Source organism: Macaca thibetana, chromosome 3 (assembly GCF_024542745.1).
Source record: "Macaca thibetana thibetana isolate TM-01 chromosome 3, ASM2454274v1, whole genome shotgun sequence".
Taxonomy (NCBI): domain Eukaryota; kingdom Metazoa; phylum Chordata; class Mammalia; order Primates; family Cercopithecidae; genus Macaca; species Macaca thibetana.
Window position 1 is genome coordinate 128,047,779 of NC_065580.1, and position 22,313 is coordinate 128,070,091.

Below are 22,313 nucleotides of genomic sequence, written 5' to 3' on the forward strand. Positions count from 1 at the left end.
CTGCCCTTAGGGGTATTATCTTTTTATTCATTGCCTAAGTTATGTCACTCTCCTTTTCTGCCTGAGCTTTGCCAGAAGGGGGCATTGTGACATATAACTGGACCCAGCACCTTGGTAATATGACTCTTCTTGTTTTCCTGGGCTCAGCATATTCTGGGTACTGTGATGTATCTCTTAGCCCAACACCTAGGTGGTGGGAGGCTTCTGCTTGGGCCCTGTCCACAGGGGGCCTTTTGACATGTTTCTGTGTTTATCACCTAGGAGATGTAGCTCTTCATTCTGCCTGAACCCTGGCCACAAAAAAAAAAAATATCGTGACCAATTGCTTGGGCTGGTAACCAGGTGATGTGAATTTCCTCTCCTGCCTAGGCACTGCCCACAGGGGGCACTGTGACATATCACTAGGCTCCACACCCAAGGTATGTGATTCTCCTGCCTGTGCCCCGCCCACATAAGGCATTATAACATATTATTTAGTCCAAAACCCAGGTAATGTAACTCTCCTGCTTAGACCTTGACTATAGGGGGCATTGTGACATATCTCTACGTGCATCTCCCAGGTGATATGACACTCTCATTCTGCCTGATCACTGCTTATGGGGGGGGGGGATTGTAAAATATCACTGGGCCAAGCACCAAAGTGACATTACTCTTTTCTCTTTGGTTTGGCCTTGCCCTCAGAAGGCATTGTGACATATTGCTGGACCCAGCACCAACATGATGTGAATCTCTTTCCTGAACTCTGTCCACAGGGGACATTGTGACATATCTCTGGGTCTGTCAACTATTTGATGTAATTCTCTACTCTTACCTGGGCATTGCCTGTAGAAGAGGTTGTGACAATTTCTTCCTGAAAGTAGAACACAGGCAGCAGAGTTACATAACCTGGGCACATGGCCTAGTGATAGTTCCCAATCTTCCTTGTGGGCACGGTGCAGGTAGGAAAGTCACATCTTCTAAGTGACAGATACAGATAAATATCAAAAGGCCCCCACGTAGGCAGGATCCATGCACAAGCCTCCCATCTTCTAGTGGTGGGGCCCAGCCATTTGTTACAATACCCAAAATATGTGAGGCCCAGGCAAAAGGAGAGAGCCATATGACCTAGGAGCTGTGTTCAGTGATATGTCACAATCCTTCTATTTGGCAAGGCTCTGGTGGAATAAGAGAGTCACATCACCTAGGTAATAAAGAAAAAGATATTTTAAAATACCCTGTGGGCAAAACCCAGGCAGGAGAGTCACGTCATGTAGGTACTGGACTCAGCCATATGTCATAACACACAATGAATACAGGACCCAGGCAAAGGAGGAGAGTCACATTATTTAGGTGCTGAGCCCACACATATATATCAGAATCTCACTTTTTGGCAAAGCCCAGGTATGAAAAGAGCATCACATCCAATAGATGAGGGGCCTAGAGCTATGTTACAATGCCCTGGGTGGGCAGGGACCATGTGGAGGATTAAGGTAAAAGAGAAAAGTTGCATGAAAAATTTGTAGATTAAAAAATATGTCACAATGCTCCCTATGGGTAGGGACCAGGCAGAAGAATTACATCACTTGTGTGCTGAGGTCAGCAATAAGTCATATTTTTTTTTCTGGGGGGGTTTGTCCAGAAGGAGGGGACCCAGAGACAGAGATATGTCACAATCTTTCATAAGCAAAGTGCAAGTAAGAATAGAGATCACATCAAATAGTTGATAAGCTTTGAGATATGTCACAATGTGTCTCCAGGCAAAAGAGGCACATCATTTTGGTGCTAGGCCCAGCAATAGGGCTGAATGCCTTTCGAGGTCAGGGCCAAAGCAAAAGAGTAACATTGTGTTAGTGTTGGGCCCAGTGATATGTCACAATTTTCCCTGAAGACAGAACCTAAAAAGAATAGAAGAGCCACAATCCCCTCTGTTAGCGGGAATCAGGAAGGAGAAGAGATTTATGTAACATGGTTGATGGGTACACACATGTATCACAATGTCCTCCGTAAGAAGTTCCCAGGCAGGGAAGTTTTATTACCTAAGCGTCAGGAATCAGGAAGGAGAAGAGATTTATGTAACCTGGTTGATAGGTACACAAATATATCACAATGTTTCCTGTAAGCAGTGCCCAGGCAGGAGAGTTACATTACCTAAGTGTTAGATTCAGCAGTATGTCCCATTGGCCCATGTGGGCAAGGCACAGGCAGAAGAACCACAAATCCTTGAGACAGCATGCAGCAATATGTCATAATGCTCCCTGTATACAACACCAAGGCAGAAGAAAAGACTCACATAACTTGGGTGCAAGACCCAGCAATATGTCACAATTCTTCATGTGGGCAGTGCCAAGGCTTGAGAATAGAGTCATACCACTTAGGTGCAGGGTCAAGCAATATGTCACAATTTTATCTGTGAGTTCACTCCAGGCAGCAGAGGCAAACCACTTACATGCTGGGTAGAGGTGTATGTCACAATCACACTTGCAGGAAGGTCCAGGAATAAGATTACAATCCCGCACATGTCCCAGTTCTAGGTGGGGGTGTCAACATATCTTGTATGTTGGGTCAATCTCTCCCAAGAGGATTGACCCTACACTCATATGCATATCCTGCTGACAGTAAAGATTGTTATTTCCGATGAACACAGCCCACTATTGAGATTCTGAATCTCACACCTGGAGGCAGTCAAAAGTTGGACAATTGACTCTCATAGGTGGATCATGTCCACAGGTGTTTTGGTGACTCTCAGGCTAAGATTCAGCAAACCTGTGAGACTATGACTACTAAGGTGAGACAGTCTGCTGAAAAGATTGAGGCTCCCATGCACTGATCCAGTCCACTGCTGAGATGGTGACTCATATACTTAAACCCAACATACAAGAGGTGTTGACTTTCATACCTAGAACCCGGACATGTGTGGGCTTGTTAATATATCATCCCTGTACCTTCCTACAGGTGTGATTGTTAAATAAGTCTCTACCCAGGTCTTTCTCTTTCAGTGATTTCTCTTGCCTGGGTCTAGCTCACAGTTCAAAATGTGCCATGCTGCTGGACCCGGCACCTAGGTAATGTGATCTAGTCTTCTGTCTCAGTACTGCCCACAGTGGGCATTGTGACATATCACTGGGCCTTGCACCCAGGTGATATGAGTCTTCTCTTCTGCTTTGGCACTGCCCAAAGTAGACATTGTTACATATCACTAGGCCTTGCATGCAGGTAATGTAACTGTCTTGCCATGACCCTGCCTACAGGAGGCTCCATGATGTCACACTCTTCTTCTACCTGTCTTTGCTCACAGCAGGTATTGTGACATATTGCTACGCCCAGAATCCAGCTGATGTGACTCTCCTCTTTTTTCTAGGTTCTGCCCATAAGGGAAATGGTGACATATCACTGTGCCCAGCACCAAGGTGACATTACTCTTTTGCCTTGGCCCTGCCGTCAGAAGACATTGTGACATATAGCTGAGTCCAGAACCAAGGTGATGTGTCTCCTGCCTGAAACCTGCCCACAGGGGCATTGTGATATATCTCTGGGCCAATCAACTATTTAATGTGTCTCTCTTCTCTTTCCTGGGATTTGCCCATAGGGAAGATTGTGACATATCTCTGGTCATAGTACCTAGGTGATATGACTTGTTATTCTTGTCTGGGCAATTTCCACAGAAGAGAGAATGACTTATTCCTGGGCTCAGCACACAGGTGATGTGATTCTTCTGCCGGATCCCTGCCCACAGGAGTTATTGTGACAAGTCTCTGGGCCAATTACCTGGATAATGAGACTCTTCTCTTCTTTCTGGGACCTGTCCACAGCAGGAATTGTGACATATGGCTTGGCCCAGCACCTACCTTTTTTTTTTTTTTTTTTTTTTTTTTTTTTTGAGATGCAGTTTTGCTCTTGATTTCTAGGCTGGAGTAAAATGGTGTCATCTTGGCTCATTGCAACCTCCGCCTCCTGGGTTCAAGCGATTCTCCTGCCTCAGCCTCCCAAGTAGCTGGGATTACAGGCACCCGCCACCACACTCAGTTAATTTTGTATTTTTAGTAGGGATGGGGTTTCTCCATGTTGGTCAGGCTGGTCTCAAACTCCTGACCTCAGGTGATTCGCCTGCCTCGGCCTCCTAAAGTGCTGGGATTATAGGCGTGAGCCACCGCGCCCGCCCACCACCTACCTTTTATGATTCTCCTCTTATTTCTCAGCACTGCCCACTGGAGCGATTGTAATATCTAGTTTGGGCAAGCCCTAAACTTACATGACTCACTTCTTCATGAGCCATACCCACAGGGGACATTGCGGCATATCTATGCCCCCCTTATTTAGGCGATGTGAGTTTTTTTCTTGGGGCCTACCCTCAAAGGGTATTGTGACAAATTGCCAAACTCAGCACCTAGTTTATGTGACTCTTTTCTATTGCTTGAGCTATGCCCTGAAAGGGACTGTGATGTACCACTGGGCCTAGCACCTAGGTGATGTGACTTTCATCTTCTGCCTGGGTGCTGTATATATTATGTATTGTGACATATGGCTTGGTCCAATGAGACTCTTCTGCATGGGATCTGGCCATAGGGGTATTATGACACTTTTTTTTTATTCATCACCTAGGTGACGTAACTCTCCTCTTCTTCCTGGGCCTCACATCAGTGGACCAAACACCTCTGAGATTTGACTCTCTTTTTTTCTCAAATCCATATACTTTGGATATTGTGACATATTGCTGGGTCCAAAACTTTCAGAATGGGAAGTTCTTGCCTGGGCACTGCCTTGTGATAAATACCTGCATCGTCACACACAGGGCCTTGTAATATATATCTGCATCTGTCACCAAGGAGATGTAACTCCCCTCTTCAGCCTGCATTCTGCCCATATGGAAGATTGTGACATATTCCTCTCCCAGCCACCGGTTGATGTGACTCTCCTGCTCAATCCTTACCAACTAATGACATTGTGACATATATCTTGGCATAACTTCTATGTGTGATGATGACTCTCATTCCTCAAATTAGTTAGTAAAAATAAATACTCTATCTTATAGCTAGGCTGAGGGAAAGAGGTAAGATGCTGAGTCTCCTCTTTGTACAACGATCATAAAGAATTACCACTTTCTCCCACATTGTATAAAGCCCTTGGGTGATACAGAGAGTGTAAATTCAGGCCCAGCACACAGGGGAGATTTTTCTTCTCATGTGCACACCCAGCCAACTATTAGCATTGTCACCTTGACACATGAAGAGAGCCCAATGGTGACATCCTCAATCCAACTTATGGATGCAGTCCACAATTAGATTTGTGATTACATATGTGAACATCTGAACATCTGGCCACAGTTGGAATGGTTACTCATTTCTTTTTTTCTTCTTCTTTTTTTTATTTTGAGACAAAGTTTCGCTCTTGTCGCCCAGGCTGGAGTGCAATGGCGCAATCTTGGCTCACTGCAACCTTCACCTCCCAGGTTCAAGGGATTTTCCTGCCTTAGCCTCACCAGTAGCTGGGATTACAGCTGCCTGCCACCACACCTGGCTAATTTTTATATTTTTAGTGGAGATGGGGTTCCATCATATCAGCCAGGCTGGTCTCGAACTCCTTACCTCAGGCAATCCACTCGCCTCGACCTCCCAAAGAGCTGGCATTACAGGCATAAACCACCACGCCCAGCCCATGGTTACTAATTTCTAAACTGAGCTTGTAGGCAGGTAAAGACCCTCCTATCTAAAGCCAGTCATTTTAAGAGATGTTCAGTCTCATATCTGTGCTTACAATCACAGGTAAGATAGTGGTTATAAGCCCAAATACGGTTATAAACCTAGAGCATTGTGACATATCTCTGGATCCAAGTACAAAGGTTTCAGAGCAGATTGCAACTCTCATGCATACTGTGTGATGCCCTCAGTAAGACAGAGAGGGTCCCTACAATATCCAGTACACAAGTAAAATTGTGACACTTGTATGCACACCCGGCCAACAATAAAGATTGTCATTTAACCACATAAATACAGCCAATGTTGGGGTCCTGAATCTCATACCCAGAGGCAGTCAAAAGTTGGAAAATGGACTCCCATACATGGATCTGGTCCACAGGTGGGTTTGTGACTCTCAGGCCAAGATTCAGCAAACCTGTGAGGCTGTGACTCTATGAAGAATATACAGTGGACTTGAGGGATTGTAGCTCCCAAGCATGGATCCAGTTGCCTGTTGAGACTGTGATTCATGTACTTGGACCTTACATACAGGCGGTGTTGACTCTAATACCTAGGACTGGGACATGTACATAATTGTTAATTTTGTCCCTGGGCCTTTATGCAGATGTGATTGTAAAACATTTCTTTGCCCAGTACCTGAGTGATTTGACTTTCCTAGCTGGGCACAACAGGTGGAATTGAGACATGTTGCTTAACCCAGAAACTACATGATGTGACGTTATTCTACTGCCTTGGCGTTGCCCACAGGGGCATTTTGCTATATCGCTGGGCTTTGCACCAAGGTTATGTGGGCCTCCCCTTCTGCTTTGGCACTGCTAACAGGGGCATTGCGACATGTTGCTGGGTTCTGCATCTTGGTAGTAGATGGCTTCTGCCTGTGCCCTGTTCCCAGGAAAATTGTAAAATGTTGGCTGGGTGCAGTGGCTCATGCCTGTAATTCCAGCACTTTGGGAGGCCAAGGTGGGTGGATCACAAGGTCAGGAGTTTGAGACCAGCCTTGCCAACATGGTGAAACTCCGTCTCTACTAAAAATACAAAAATTAACTGGGCGTGTTGGCATGCACCTGTAATCCCAGCTACTCAAGAGGCTGAGGCAGGAGAATTGCTTGAACCCATGAGGCGGAGGTTGCAGTGAGTTGAGATCGTGACATCACACTCCAGCCTGGGCAACAGAGCAAGGCTCTGTTTAGAAAAAAAAAAAAATTGGACATATTGCTACATCCAACACCCAAATGATGTAACTTTCCTGCCTCAGCCCTGCTTAATGGAGGCATCATGTTACATACCTCTGCATCTGTCACACAGGCGATGTGATTCTCTTCCCCTGCCTGGTCCTTACAGAGGAGACTGTGACTTACTGCTGGGCCCAGCACCTAGCTGATGTGACTCTTCTCTTTTTCCTAGGTTCTACCAACAGGGAAGACTGTGACATATCACTGGGCCTAACACTAAGTTGTAGCTACACTTTTGCCTTGGCCCTGAACTCTGAAGTTCATTGTGACATATTGCTGGGCCCAGCACCAAGGTGATGTGAGTCTCCTGCCTGGACCCTGCCCACAGGGGCTATTGTGACATATCTCTGGGCCCATTTACTATTTGAGGTTATTCTCTTCTCTTTCTTTGGCTTTGACTGTAGGAGAGGCAAATCCCAGTGCTTTGGGAGGCCAAGTGGGGACATAACTCTGGGCCCAGCACCTAGGTGATATGACTCCCTCTTCTGCCTGGATGGTGCTCACAGAAGAGAAAGTGACTTATTGCTGGGCCCAGCAGTGAGGTGACGTGATTCTTTTGCCTGGTCCTTCCCCACAAAACTCACTGTGACTTAACTCTGGGCCCATCACCTAAATGATGTGACCCTCCTCTTCTTTCTGCGTCCTGTACATGGTAAGTATTGTGACATTTCACCTGGCCCTGCACTTACTAATGATGTGATTTTTCTCTCATGCCTTGGGCCTGCCCACTGAGATAATTGACATAGCTAAACTCAGCCTTTATGTTATGTAATTTTCCTTTTTTTCTGAGTTCTACCCACAGGGAGCATTGTAACATATCTCTGGATCCATTACCTGGATAATGTGACTCTTCTTCTTGGGACCTATTCACAGTGAAAATTGTGACACATCTCTTAGGTAAGCAACTACATGACGTGACATTTCTCTTATGCCTGGGCTCTGCCAACTGGGGTGATTGTGACATATAGCTGGGCCCAGCCTCTAGGTTATGTGACTCTCCCATTGTTTCTGAGCCCTTCCCAAAGGGTAAATTGTGACATATCTCTGGGCCTGTCACTCAGGTGATGTGACTCTCCTGCATGAGCCCTCTCCTCAAAGGATATTGTGACATGTTGCTGAACCCAAAACTATGTGAATTGACTCTCTTCTACTGATTGGGCTTTGACCAAGAAAGAATTGTAATGTATCATTAGACATACCACCAAGGCAATGTGACTCTCTTCTATTGTTTGAGCTTTGTCCAATAAGAGATTTTGACATATTGCTGGGCTCAGATCCAGGTGATGTGACTCTCTTCTACTGCCTGGACCTTGTGTACATTGCATATTGTGATATATGACTGAGGCTGACACCTAGGTTTTATGAATTTTCTGCATGGGGCCTACATACAAGGGCATTCTGTCATATATTTTTGTTCATCACCTAGAAGATGTGACTCTTCTCTTTTGCCTGGGCATGGCCAAAAGGGGATACTGACTTTATTAGTCCATTCTCATACTGCTATGAATAACTGCCAAAACTAGGTACTTTATAAAGGAAAAAGGTTTAATTGACTTACAGTTCAGCATGACTGGAGAGGCCTCAGGAAACTTACAATCATGGTGGAAGGCAAAGGAAAAGCAAGGCACCTTTTTTACAAGGTGGTACGAAGAAGAAATGCTAAGCAAAGAAGGAAGAGCCCCTTATAAAACCATCAGATCTTGTGAGAACTCACTATCACGAGAACAGCATGGAATAAACCACCCCCCGATTTAATTACCCTCACCTGGTCCCTCCCTTTACATGTGGGAATTATAAAGATTACAATTCAAGATGAGACTTGGATGGGGATACAGAGCCAAACAATATCAGTGACATATTGGAGGACCAAAATCCTAGATGATGTAACTCCCCTCTTTTTGCTTTGCCCCACATATTTTTGGTTCTATGACATATCGCTAGACCCAGAACCTAGGGAATGTGAGTCTCCTGCCTGAACCCTGCCTGCAGGGATCCTTGTGAAATCCATCCATTCCCTAAAAATTGCGTCCATCACCTAAAAGTTGTGACTCTTCATTTCTGCCTGCATTTTGCCAACAAGAAAAATTGTGACATATTTCTGCATGCAGCAACCGATAGACGTATCTCTTCTGCCCGGGCCTTTCCTACAGGGAGCACTGTGACATATTGCTGGGCCCAGCATCCAGATGAAATGATTCTGCTTCTTCTGCATTGCTTTCAAGAAGAGATTTTAAAAAAATGCTCATCATCACTGGCTATCAGAGAAATGCAAATCAAAACCACAATGAGATACCATCTCACACCAGTTAGAATGGCAATCATTAAAAAGTCAGGAAACAACAGGTGCTGGAGAGGATGTGGAGAAATAGGAACACTTTTACACTGTTGGTGGGATTGTAAACTAGTTCAACCATTATGGAAAACAGTATGGCGATTCCTCAAGGATCTAGAACTAGATGTACCATATGACCCAGCCATCCCATTACTGGGTATATACCCAAAGGATTATAAATTATGCTGCTCTAAAGACACATGCACACGTATGTTTATTGCAGCACTATTCACAATAGCAAAGACTTGGAATCAACCCAAATGTCCATCAGTGACAGATTGGATTAAGAAAATGTGGCACATATACACCATGGAATACTATGCAGCCATAAAAAAGGATGAGTTTGAGTCCTTTGTATGGACTTGGATGCAGCTGGAATCCATCATTCTTAGCAAACTATCACAAGAACAGAAAACCAAACACCGCATGTTCTCACTCATAGGTGGGAACTGAACAATGAGATCACTCGGACACAGGAAGGGGAGCATCTCACACCGGGGCCTATCATGGGGAGGGGGGAGGGGGGAGGGATTGCATTGGGAGTTATACCTGATGTAAATGACGAGTTGATGGGTGCAGCACACCAACATGGCACAAGTATACATATGTAACAAACCTGCACGTTATGCACATGTACCCTACAACTTAAAGTATAATAATAATAAATAAATTAAAAAAAAAAAAAAAAGAAATAAATTCTTCCAAAAACTTGAAAAAAAAAAAAAAAAAAAAAAAAAAAAGAAGAGATTTTAAAATATTCTCTGCCACACACACAAATGATGTGACTCTCCTGTCTGGCCTCTGCTTTCAGGAAAGGTTGTGAAATATTCATGGCCTAGCACCTAGGTGATGCGGCTGTCCTGCTCACTTCTTACGGAGAGGAGGGATTGTGACATATATCTTGTTCCAGCCCACAGGTGCAATAAAGACTATTATACCTTGAACCAACCAATAGGAGAAATACCGTCTCTTATAGTTAGGCTTAGGGAAATGAGTGTGATCGTGGGTCTCCTCTTTGTGGAAAGGTCATAGTAAGTTACCACTCTCCTATATCATATAGAACATTTGGGTACTACAGTGTTATTGCAGATCCCAGAACACAAGTGAGATTGTGTTATTATATGTGCATTTCACCAGCCATTGGAATTTTTACCCTCAGACATAAACACAGCCTACTGCTGAGGTCCTGAAACTCACACACGAACACAGTCCACAGTTTGAATTGTGACTGTCATATCTGGAAAACAAGCCACAATTGGAATGGGTACTCATTTCCTATTGTCTGTGTCCAGATAGGAGAGTCCTCACCTGCCTATAAGTTGGGTTTAGGCTTATGAGCGGGTGAGGACTCTCCTTTCTGGACACAGTCAATAGGAAAGATGTTGACTCTCATACTTGGGCTTAGGGCCGCAGGTACAATCATGGGTCCTTTTCAGCATGAAGGAATCAGAGCAAAATTTGACTCTTATGCATGTTGTATAAAGCCCTCAGGGGGCCGGGCGCGGTGGCTCAAGCCTGTAATCCCAGCACTTTGGGAGGCCGAGACGGGCGGATCACGAGGTCAGGAGATCGAGACCATCCTGGCTAACACGGTGAAACCCCGTCTCTACTAAAAAAATACAAAAAACTAGCCGGGCGAGGTGGCGGGCGCCTGTAGTCCCAGCTACTCCGGAGGCTGAGGCAGGAGAATGGCGTAAACCCGGGAGGCGGAGCTTGCAGTGAGCCGAGATCCGGTCACTGCGCTCCAGCCTGGGCGACAGAGCAAGACTCCGTCTCAAAAAACAAAACAAAACAAAACAAAACAAAAAAGCCCTCAGGTGGTACAGAAAGTATTCTAATAGGGCCCAGCACGCAAGTGAGATTTTGACACTCATATGCACAACTAGGTGACTGTAAAGATTGTCTTTCTCCCACATGAACACAGCCCACTGTTGAGGTCCTAAATCTCACACCTTGAGGTGGTTGAAAGTTGGAAAATTGACTCTCATATGTGGATCTGTTCCACAGGTGGGTTTATGACACTCAGGTTAAGATTCAGCACACCTGTGAGGCTGTGTCTCCACTAAAAAGACACAGTGCACAGGACAAAATGGGGTTCTCAAGCATGGATTCTGTCAGCCATTGAAACTGTAACTCGTACACTTAGACCCATCATACAGGAGATGTTAACTCTTATACATAGAACTGTGGTGTGTGAAATTGTAAACCTCATCCCTGGACCTTCCTGCAGGTGTTATTGCTACATAGGCCCCAGTCCAATACCTGAGTGATTTGACTCTACTGCTTTGACCCAGCCCACATATGAGATTGTGACATATAACAGAACCTAGGTCATGTGACTCTATTTTCCTTCCATGGCACTGCCCACAGAGGGCATTTTGACTTCATTGAGACTTGCACCCGGGTCATGTGTCTCCTCTCATGCCTTGATACTGCCCACGGGAGGCACTGTAACATATCACTTGGTCCTATGCCCATTTGATTTAACTTTCTTGCCTAAGCCCTGCCTATACAAAAATTGTGACATATCATGGGCCTATCACCCAAATGATATGACTATCTTATTTTGCCTGGTCCTGGCTCACAGGGGAAAATGTAACATATGGCTTGGTCCAGTACCTAGCTGATGTGACTCTTCTCCTCTTCTGAGGTTTTGCTTATTGGGGAGATTGTGACATCATGCTGGGCCCAACATGATGGTAATGTTACTCTGTTTCTTAAGCATTGCCCTCAGAAGGCATTGTAACATATTGCTGTTACCAGCACCAAGGTGACCTGTGTCTCATGTTTGAACCCTGCCCACATGGGGGCATTGTGACATATCTCTGGGACCATCAACTATTTGATTTGACTCTCCCTGCTTACCATGTCTTTGCCTATAAGAAATATAGTGTTGGCCTGGTGTGGTGGCTCACGCCTGTAATCCCAGCACTTTGGGAGGCTAAGACAGGTGGATCACAAGGTCAGGAGATTGAGATCACCCCGGCCAACATGGCGAAACCCCGTCTCTACTAAAAATACAAAAATTAGCTAGGTGTGGTGTCATATGCCTGTGTTCCCAGCTACTCAGGAGGCTGAGGCAGCAGACTTGCTTGAACCTGGAAGGCAGAGGTTGCAGTGAGTCGAGATCTTGCCACTGCACTCCAGTCTGGGTGACAGAGCGAGACTCCATCTCAAAAAAAAAAAAAAAGAAAAGAAAAGAAATATGGTGATATATCTCTGGGCCCAGTACCTAAGTAATGTGATGTTTCTCTCTTGCCTGGGCCATGCCCAGAGAAGAAAGAGTAATATATTGCTGTTCATCTCCTAGGTGATGTGACCTAGCAAATCACCTAGCACAAAGGTGATGTGATACTCTTGCCTGGTTCCTGTCAATAGAGGTAATGATGATATATCACTGGGCCTATAGCCTAGATTATGTAAGTCTCCTTTTCTTCTTTGAACCTGTCCACAGTGGAAATTATAAAATATTAGCAGGCCTTGCATTCAATTTTTCTGACTCTCCTGCTTGTGCCGTGCTTACATGGGGCATTGTGACATATTTCTGAATCCAACACCAAAGTGATGTTACTCTCTTGTCTGAGCCCTGCCTACAGGGCATATTGTGACATGTCTCTGCACCCATCACCCAGGTGATTTGACTTTTTTCTCTTGCCTGGTCCCTAATCACAGAGGGGATTGTGACAAATTACTTGGCTCAGCACCTACATCATGTGGCTGTCCACTCATGCCTCAACCATATTCACTAGGATGATTGTGAAATATAACTTGGTCTATCCCACAGGCTTTATGACTTTCTTTTTCTTCTTCCTTAGTCTTAATGCAGGATGCAGTGTGATATACCTCTAGGCCTCTCACCTAGGTGATGTGACTCTCCTGCCTGGGCCCTCCCCTTAGGGTTTATTGTGACATATTGCTGGACCCAGCACCTAGGTGATGATGTGACTCTCTTCTACAGCTTGGGCTCTGTCCAAGGGATTGTGATGTATCACTGGGCCAAGAGGCTAGGTGATGTGACTCTCTTCTCCTGCCTAGGCTCGGCATACATTTTACATTGTGACATATGACTGGGATCAAAGCCTAGGTGATGCAACTCTTTTGCCTGCACTTTGCCTGCAAGGGTATTATGACATATTATTTTGTTCATCACCTAGGTGATGTGACTCTTTCCTTCTGCCTAGGCCCTGACAAAAAAGGGGATTGGAGTGTGTCACTTGACCCAACACCTAGGTGATGTGTCTGTCTTATTTGCCTGCACCTTGCATATATTGGGTATTGAGACCTATGGCTGAGCCCTACAGGAGTGGGATTTAAGACTCCTGCCTTGGCCCTGCCAACAGGGGGGCATTGTAAAGTATCCCCACATCTGTCACTGAGATGTGACTCTCCTGTTCTGCCTGCATCCTGCCCACAAGGAAGATTGTGACATATTGCTGGGTCCACGATTGGGAAAATGTATCTTTCCTGCCTGGATATTGCCTACAGGGAGCAATGTGACATATCATTGGGCCCAGCATGCAGGTATTGTGACACTGCTTTCTTTGTCCTGATTTCCAGAAGGAATTGTGACATATCCCTGGCCTGGTACCCAGGTGATGTGACTCTCCTGGTGCCAGTCCTCAGGGAATATTATAACATGTCTTTTTCCCAGTCCCCAGGTAAAGTTACTCTCCTGCTTACTCTCTACCCACAGCTGGGATTCTGATATATATCTTGTCCAAGCTCAGAGGTGTGACGATGTCTTTTGTTCCTTGAGCCGGCCAATATGAGCAATGCTGTCTCTTGTACTGAGGCTTAGTGTAACGGGTAAGACCCTGGGTCTCCTCTTTATATAAAAGTTATGGGCAGCCCAGTGCGGTGGCTCAGGTCTCTAATCCCAGCACTTTGGGGGGCCAAGGCGGGTGGATCATGAGGTCAGGAGTTCAAGACCAACCTGGCCAAGATGGTGAAGCCCCATCTCTAATAAAAATACAAAAATTAGCTGGGCATGGTGGAGGGCACATGTAATCCCAGGTATTTGGGAGGTTGAGGCAGAGAACTGCTTGAACCCGGGAGGCAGAGGTTGCAGTGAGCCAAGATTGCACCACTGCACTTCCGCCTAGGTGACAGAGCGAGACTCCATCTCAAGAAAAAAAAAAAAAAGTTATGGGAGCTGGGAGCAGTGGCTCACGCCTGTAATCCCAGCACTTTGGGAGACCGATGCGGGCAATCACCTGAGGTCAAGAGATCAAAACCATCCTGGCCAAAATGGTGAAACCTTGTCCTTACTAAAAATACAAAAATTAGTTGGGCATGGTGGCACATGCCTGTAGTCCCAGCTACTTGGGAAGCTGAGGCAGGAGAATCAGTTGGACCTGGGAGATGGAGATTGCAGTGAGCCGAGATCACACCACTGCACTCTAGCCTAGGCGACAGAGCGAGACTTCATCCACCCCCCCCAAAAAAAAGTTATAGGGGGTTACCACTCTCACATGTCACATAATGCCCTTCAGCGATACAGAGAGTGTCACCACAGGGCCAAGCACACAGGTGAGATTGTCTTTTCTGTATGCATACCCAGCTGAATGTTAGGATTGTCACCCTCACACATGAAAATAACAAATTGGGTAAGTCTTGAATCTCACACATAGATGCAGTACGCAGCTGGATTTTTTGACTCTCACATGTGAACATCCAGCCACAGTTGAAATGGCAACTTATTTTTAAACCCAGGACATAGGTAAGTGTGAACTCTTTTATCAGAAACTAGCTAATTAGGCTGGACTTGGGGGCTCACACCTGTAATCCCAGCACTTTGAGAGACCAAGGTGGGCAGATCACCAGAGGTCAGGAGTTTGAGACCAGCCAGGCTAACATGGCAAAAACCCATCTCTACTAAAAACACAAAAATTAGCTGGGCATAGTGGCATGTGCCTGTAATCCCAGCTACTCAGGAGGCTGAGGCAGGAGAATTGCTTGAATCCGGGAGACAGAGGTTGCAGTGAGCTGAGATGCACTCCAGCATGGGTGATAGAGTAAGACTGTATCCCCCCCACCCCCCACCCAAAAAAAAAAAAAAAAAAAAAAAGAAAGAAAGAAGAAAGAGAGAGGAAGGAAAGAAAGAAAGAAAGAAAGAAAGAAAGAAAGAAAGAAAGAAAGAAAGAAAGAAAGAAAGAAAGAAAGAAAGAAAGAAAGAAAGAAAGAAAGAAGCCGATTAGAAATATTTACTCTTACACATGGGCTTAGAGCCACAGGTATGATCATGGGGCCAGTACAAAGATATCAGACCAAATTGCAACTCTCGTGCATTCTGTATAAAGCTCTTGGGTGATAAAGGGAGTGTTCTCACAGAGCTCAGCACAGAGTTGAGATTGTGACACTCATGTGCAGCTAGCCTGTAAAAACTGGCATCCTTCCACATGAACACAGCCCATTTTTGAAGTTCTGAATTTTCCACCCAGAAACTGTGAAAATCTGGAGAATTGACTCCTGTCTCTCTCTTTTTGAGACAGAGTCTTGTTCTCTCATCCAGGCTGGAGTGCATTGGCACAGTGTCAGCTCAGTGCAAACTCTGCCTCCCAGGGTCAAGTGATTCTTGTGCCTTAGCCACCCAAGTAGCTGTGATTACAAGCATACACCACCACACCTGGCTAACTTTTGTATTTTTAGTAGAGATGGAGGTTTACCACGTTGGGCAGGCTGGTCTCAAACTCCTGGCCTCAAATGATCCACCCACCTTGGCCTCTCAAAGTGCTTAGATTATAGACATGAGCCACCATGTCCAGATGAAAATTGACTCTCATACATGGATTTGGTCCACATGTGAGTTGGTGACCCTCAGACCAAGATTCAGCACACGTGTGAGGCTGTGACCCTACTTCCTTTCCTAGGGCACGCCCACGAATGGAATTTTAATATTTCTTTGGGCCCAAAACTTACGTGATGTGATCTGCTGAGACCAGCTCAGTCAGGGAGACCCTAACCCAGTGGTGCTAGAGGAATTAAAGACACACACAGAAATATAGAGGTGTGAAGTGGGAAATCAGGGGTCTCACAGCCTTCAGAGCTGAGAGCCTCAAACAGAGATTTACCCACGTATTTTTTAACAGCAAGCCAGTCATTAGCATTGTTTCTATAGATATTTGATTAACTAAAAGTATCCCTTATAGGAAAAGAAGGGATGGGCCAAATTAAAAGAATAGTTTGGGCTAGCTAACTGCAGCAGGAGCATGTCCTTAAGGCACAGATCGCTAATGTTATTGTTTATGGCTTAAGAATGCCTTTAAGCAGTTTTCCACCCTGGGCAGGCCAGGTGTTCCTTGCCCTCATTCCCATAAACCCACAGCCTTCCAGCATGAGTGTTAGGACCATTATGAACGTGTTACAGTGCTGCAGAGATTTTGTTTATGACCAATTTTGGGGCCCGTTTATGACCAGATTTTGGGTGGCTTGCTCCCAATATGTCCCCCTTCTTTGATTTGCAAATTGATAAAAGCCAAGGCAGCTTTGTCATGGTGAGCTGCTTCTTGCAGGAGTCAGGATCTGCATCTGCAGACTATACAAAGACAAGCAACATAGATTAAAAGCACAATCATCATTGAAAACACAGAGCTTCCAAATGTTTTTATCCATTTTCAGCTCCTTTAAGCACTCCAGTTCCTGGCATTAAGATCAGGTGTCCCTGGGATGCTTTAAATATTTGTTCTTTAAATTTTAAATCCTTATGTTAAGCTCCTAGAGTGGGCCATATCATTTGAGGTTGAGGTGCCACTATACTGCTATGGTTCCAGATAATAGGAACATTTGCCATACTTCTTATCGTGGCACACAGACTGAGAGATGCAATTCAATCTAAACATCCCCTTAGGGGACCAATTAATAATGATTCCATAGGAATCGTTGTGCAGCACCTCTGCCTGTTCTGCAATGCAATCTTCCTAAACAAGTACGTTCATTTTTTCTAACTGGATATAATCCTGTTTACAAATATTTTTTTGAGGGCGATATGCCTCAGTTATAGGAACAGATTTATTATGGTAAATACTGAGATCAGAAAGCATGTGTCATAGATTGCATCCAGGCATCATTGTCAGCCAAGATTGATAAATATGCCCAATAAGTGTAACTGTTCTCTGTGTCAGCCCTTATTGAAGGAATACTCATGGCAGTGGTGATAACTGCTATCATAGCCACCATTAAATTATTCATTGTGACTGGTTGTCCTGCTTTCCTCAGGTTTTCTTCCACCATCTGTGACAGCTTCTTTTTTTTTTTTTTTTTTAAAAACAGAGTCTCGCTCTGTCACCCAGGCTGGAGTGCAGTGGTGTGATCTTGGCTTGCTGCAAGCTCCGCCTCCCAGGTTCACACCATTCTCCTGCCTCAGCCTCCCGAGTAGCTGGTACTACAGGTGCCCACCACCACACCTGGCTAATTTTTTGTATTTTTAGTAGAGATGAGGTTTCACCGTGTTAGCCGGAATGGTTTCTATCTCCTGACCTTGTGATCCTCCTGCCTCGGCCTCCCAAAGTGCTGGGATTACAGGTGTTAGTCACCATGCCTGGCTGACAGCTTCCTTATATGTTCCCAGGTGGGTGGCTGTGTTTGATGGGTATTGCTCATGACAGTTGGGGTCCTCCTCAGTGTCAGTCTCGACATGGCTGCAACTGGGGGGTCCTTGGGATCCTCCCAGAGTCTCTTCCTCGGCATCTGGCTCATGATAACGTGGCTCAAGATGCCAACAAGATGTCTTGATGGTATCCAAATTGGCTGTTGATTTTTGCCTGGAGAAATACAAGCATAACCTCTACCCCAAATTATTATTTTACGTATTTCTCAATTTTTTGTTATTGGATCTCTCCACCAAATCAGTTGTTCTTTTCTGTCTTTGCAGGTGGTTTCTCTAGATGCTGTTCAGCTGCTGATACCATCTGGCCTTTGGGCAGCCTCAAAAAATTTAAAGTTAATAATGCTAGTTCAGTTGCATCTATGGGGTTCCATATTCTGTCTCCCCCTTTCTGCTTTTGCAACTGCTGTTTTAGGGAGAGATTCATTCTTTCCATTATGGCTTGTCCTTGAGAATTATATGGGATACCAGTAATGTGTTTAATATTCCATATAGAGAAAAATGTAGCTAGAGCTTGGCTAGTATAGCCTGGGACATTATCTGTTTTAATAGAAGCTGGAATGCCCATCACCACAAAACACTGCAAAAGGTGACGTTTAACACAGGCAGAAGACTCTCCTGTTTGGCATGTAGCCCAGACAAAGTGAGAAAAGGTGTCCACACATACATGTACATAAGCTAGTCTCCCAAACGAGGGAACATGTGTGACATCCATATGCTGAAGAGAGTTAGGTTCCAATCATCGAGGATTAACTTCTCCTGTAAAAGATGAGAAATGTGCCATTTGGCAAGTTGGGCATCACTGGATAATAGCTTTAGCTTCTTTCCAAGTAATGCTTATCTGCGTTTGAGACCAGAAGAATTAACATGGGTTAAATTGTGAAAGTGTCTAGCATTAGATGTTGCATTAGCAACTAGGTGATCAGCCATTTGAGTCCCTTCAGTTAAAGGTCCTGGAAGAGGTGTATGAGCCCTAATGTGAGTGATGCAAAAAGGGTGCATTCTACTTCTAACTGCTGTTTGCAATTGGATAAATAAAGTCATCAGTTGTTTATCTGTATGAAATCATAACTGAGCATTTTCAATTAACTGTGTGGAATGAACCACGTATGAAGAATCAGAAATCACATTAATAGGCATACCAAAGCAGTCAATACCTCAATTACAGCTAGAAGTTCCACCTTTTGAGCTGAAGTATAGGGTGACTGGAAAACTTTACTTCTTGAGGCAGAATAAAAAGCCTTACCATTACTAGACCCATCTGTAAAACAATGAAAATGCTTAGCAGGCTGCAGGTTGTTTACCACAGGAATTGTAAATGCAAACTGTTCGCAGTCTTGCTCAGCTAAGGGAATAGTAAAGAAACAGTCTTTTAAATCTATGACTATTAAAGGTCAATTTTTTGGAATTATAGCAGGAGAAGGCAATCCTGGCTATAATGCTCCCATAGGTTGTATAACTGAATTTATAGCTCTTATGTCAGTTAACATTCTCCATTTACCTGATTTTTTCTTAGTTAGGAAAACTGGAGAATTCCAAGTGGAAAATGTTGGAGCTATGTGCCCAGTTTCTAATTGTTCAGTAACTAATTTCTCTAAAGCCTCCAGTTTCTCTTTACTTAGTGGCCATTGTTCTATCCAAATTGGCTTATCTGTTAACCGTTTTAAAGGTATAGATTCTGGAGGCTTAACAATTGCTGCCATCAAAAATGATATCCTAATCTTTGGTGGGAACTTTTTAAACCTTGCAAATTTTTTTCTAGTCCCACACCAGGGACATACCCCATTTCATGCATTGTATGTTGACTTTGAGGGCTATATAATTGTTCTGGAATTAGAACTTGTGCTTCCCATTGTTGTAATAAATCTCTTCCCCATAAATTTATAGGTACAGAAGTTATCATTGGTGGAATAGTCCCAGGTTGTCCATCGGGCCCTTCACAATGCAAAATATAACTACTTTGATATACTTCAGCAGCTTTATCAACTCCAACTATGTTAAATTGAGTGGGTTGAATTGGCCATGCAGACGGCCAGTGCTGTAGAGAAATGATTGAAATGTCCACTCCTGTATCTACCAAACCTTTAAATTTCTTTCCTTGAATAGTTATTTCACAGGTAGGACGTTTATCAGTAACTTGATTTACCCAATAAGCTGTTTTGCCTTGTTTATTTGTGCTTCCAAATCCTCCTGTTCATTTAATTTCACTTTTTCCCATTCCCACATACGGCACAACCAGGAACTGTGCTATGTGCTCTCCTGTCTCTGCTTTCCAGGGAACAGAAGTAGATATAACAATTTGAATTTCCCCATTGTAATCTGAATCACTGTATGTGTTTGTATGCCTTTTAAACTTAAACTAGACCTTCCTAAAAGTAATCCTATTGTCCCTGCTGGCAAGGGTCCACAGACCCTTGTTGGGACCTTTTGTGGGGATTCCCCAGGCAGAAGTCTCACAGCTTTCGTACAGCATAAATATACTGCAGCACTACCGGCTGTGGCAGGGGACAGACATTGTACAGGGGTGAGGGAATGGCCTGAGCTGGAAATGCCCCAGTTTAGAACGGGGCCTGGGATGGTTCCCTTCTTTATCAAACTTAGAGTGACACTGATTAGCCCAAAGTTTTCCTTTTTAATATTTTGGACATATTTCAGGATCAGCAGTTTTCTTTTTTCCCCTATCTGGCAGGCTGACTCGCTGATTTTTTCTACATTCTTTTTTAGTATGACCATGCTTCCCACAGTTAAAACAAGCTCCAGGAAATGGAGTATTTTCTTTATCCACTCTCAGTCCTGCCATTGCCTGTTCCAACAAGGTAGCTTTATGCAGATCAGCTCCTATACCATCACAGGCCTTGATATAATCAACTAAATGTGCTTTCCCACTAATAGGTCACAGAGCAGCCTGCAATCGGGATTAGCATTGTCAAAAGCTAATAACTGCAACACTATATCCTGAGCAGCTGAATCTGCAATTATCTTTTTTAAGAGACTCCTGTAACCAAGCTATAAAATCTACATATAGTTCTCTTGGTCCCTGTTTTATAGCACTAAAGGAAGGGTATTGTTCTCCACTTGTAGTGATTTTTTTCCCAAGCTCTAATGCACACTCCTCTAAGCTGTTCTATGGCATCATCCTGCACGACCAGTTGTGCATCTAAACCAACCCAGCCACCAACCCTCAAAAGTTGGTCTGCAGTTATATTAATTTGAGGTTGGGCCTGGGCATTGTGAGCAGCCTGAATGGAAGCATCATCTGCCCACCAAGTTTTAAATTGTAAGAACTGAGCAGAAGTTAGACAAGCTCGAATAAGAGTGTCCCAGTCAGTAGGAATCATCTGACTGGAAACAGCAACATTCTTTAACAGTCCCATTACAAAAGGAGAACCTGGTCCATACTGATTTTTAGCTTGTTTAAATTCTTTGAGTAATTTGAAAGGAAAAGGCTCAAAAGTAGCTATAATATTTCCCTGTTGATCTGGGGTGTGTGTATTCTCTACATCACTATTCGCCTATTGAAATAGGTGATGTGACTCTTCTCTACCGCTTGGGCTCTGCTCAAGCCTCTAAATCACCCTCTTGTCTAGCTTGCTGAATTTCTGCCTCAATAGAACTAAGAGTGGTCGCTCCAGGCACTGCTCAAACAGTCACTGGGGCAACTACTTTTCACCCAGTGTCCTCTGGAAAAGAAAGATCTGGAGGGTCTTTTTCTTCAAAATAATGAGGGGGTGCAGAAGGGTAGGGATGAACCTCTTCCTCTTTTGCCGCTTTAGCTTTAGCTGGCAAATAAACCTGGTCCGTAACCTCTTTTGTTACTTCATTATACTCTCATTCCTCATCATCACTGAAAAAGTTCCAAAGTGGTACGAACTAGACCCCACACCTGTCCCATTGTTACCCTGATGCTTCTGAGCTCCCCTTCTTACTCACCATGGGGATTGCTTTAAGAGTACTGGGGTGCCTTCCAGCTAGTTTTCCGTTCCAACCATCGCTCCAGTGACCCTTCGCCTGGATTCGAGCCCCCGGATGGACGCCACTTGCTGAGATCGGCTCAATCAGGGAGACCCTAACCCAGCAGTGCTAGAGGAATTAAAGACACACAAACAGAAATATAGAGGTGTGAAGTGGGAAATCAGGGGTCTCATAGCCTTCAGAGTTGAGAACCCCGAACAGATATTTACCCACATATTTATTAACAGCAAGTCAGTCATTAGCACTGTTTCTACAGATATTTGATTAACTAAAAGTGTCCCTATGGGAAATGAAGAGAAGGGCCAAATTAAAGGAATAGGTTGGGCTAGTTAACTGCAGCAGGAGCGTGTTCTTAAGGCATAGATCGGTCATGCTATTATTTATGGCTTAAGAATGCCTTTAAGTGGTTTTCTGCCCTGGGCAGGCCAGGTGTTCCTTGCTCTCATTCCTGTAAACCCACAACCTTCCAGCGTGGACATTAGGGTCATTATGAACATGTTACA

General features: G+C 44.5%; 1 protein-coding gene and 1 long non-coding RNA gene across 2 annotated transcripts in view; one reads left to right on the top strand and one right to left on the bottom strand.

Annotated features, from left to right (window-relative positions):
* The window catches only part of LOC126950211 (zinc finger protein 680), a 473,756-nt gene that overhangs the window by 133,264 nt on the left and 318,179 nt on the right, over positions 1 to 22,313 (bottom strand). The gene's annotated exons all lie outside the window — the stretch shown is intronic.
* LOC126950286 (uncharacterized) lies at positions 7,179 to 14,216 on the top strand. The gene is made up of 4 exons (XR_007724146.1): positions 7,179 to 7,556; positions 7,695 to 7,801; positions 12,547 to 12,616; positions 13,930 to 14,216. It is a non-coding gene; the product is annotated as an uncharacterized LOC126950286 (long non-coding RNA).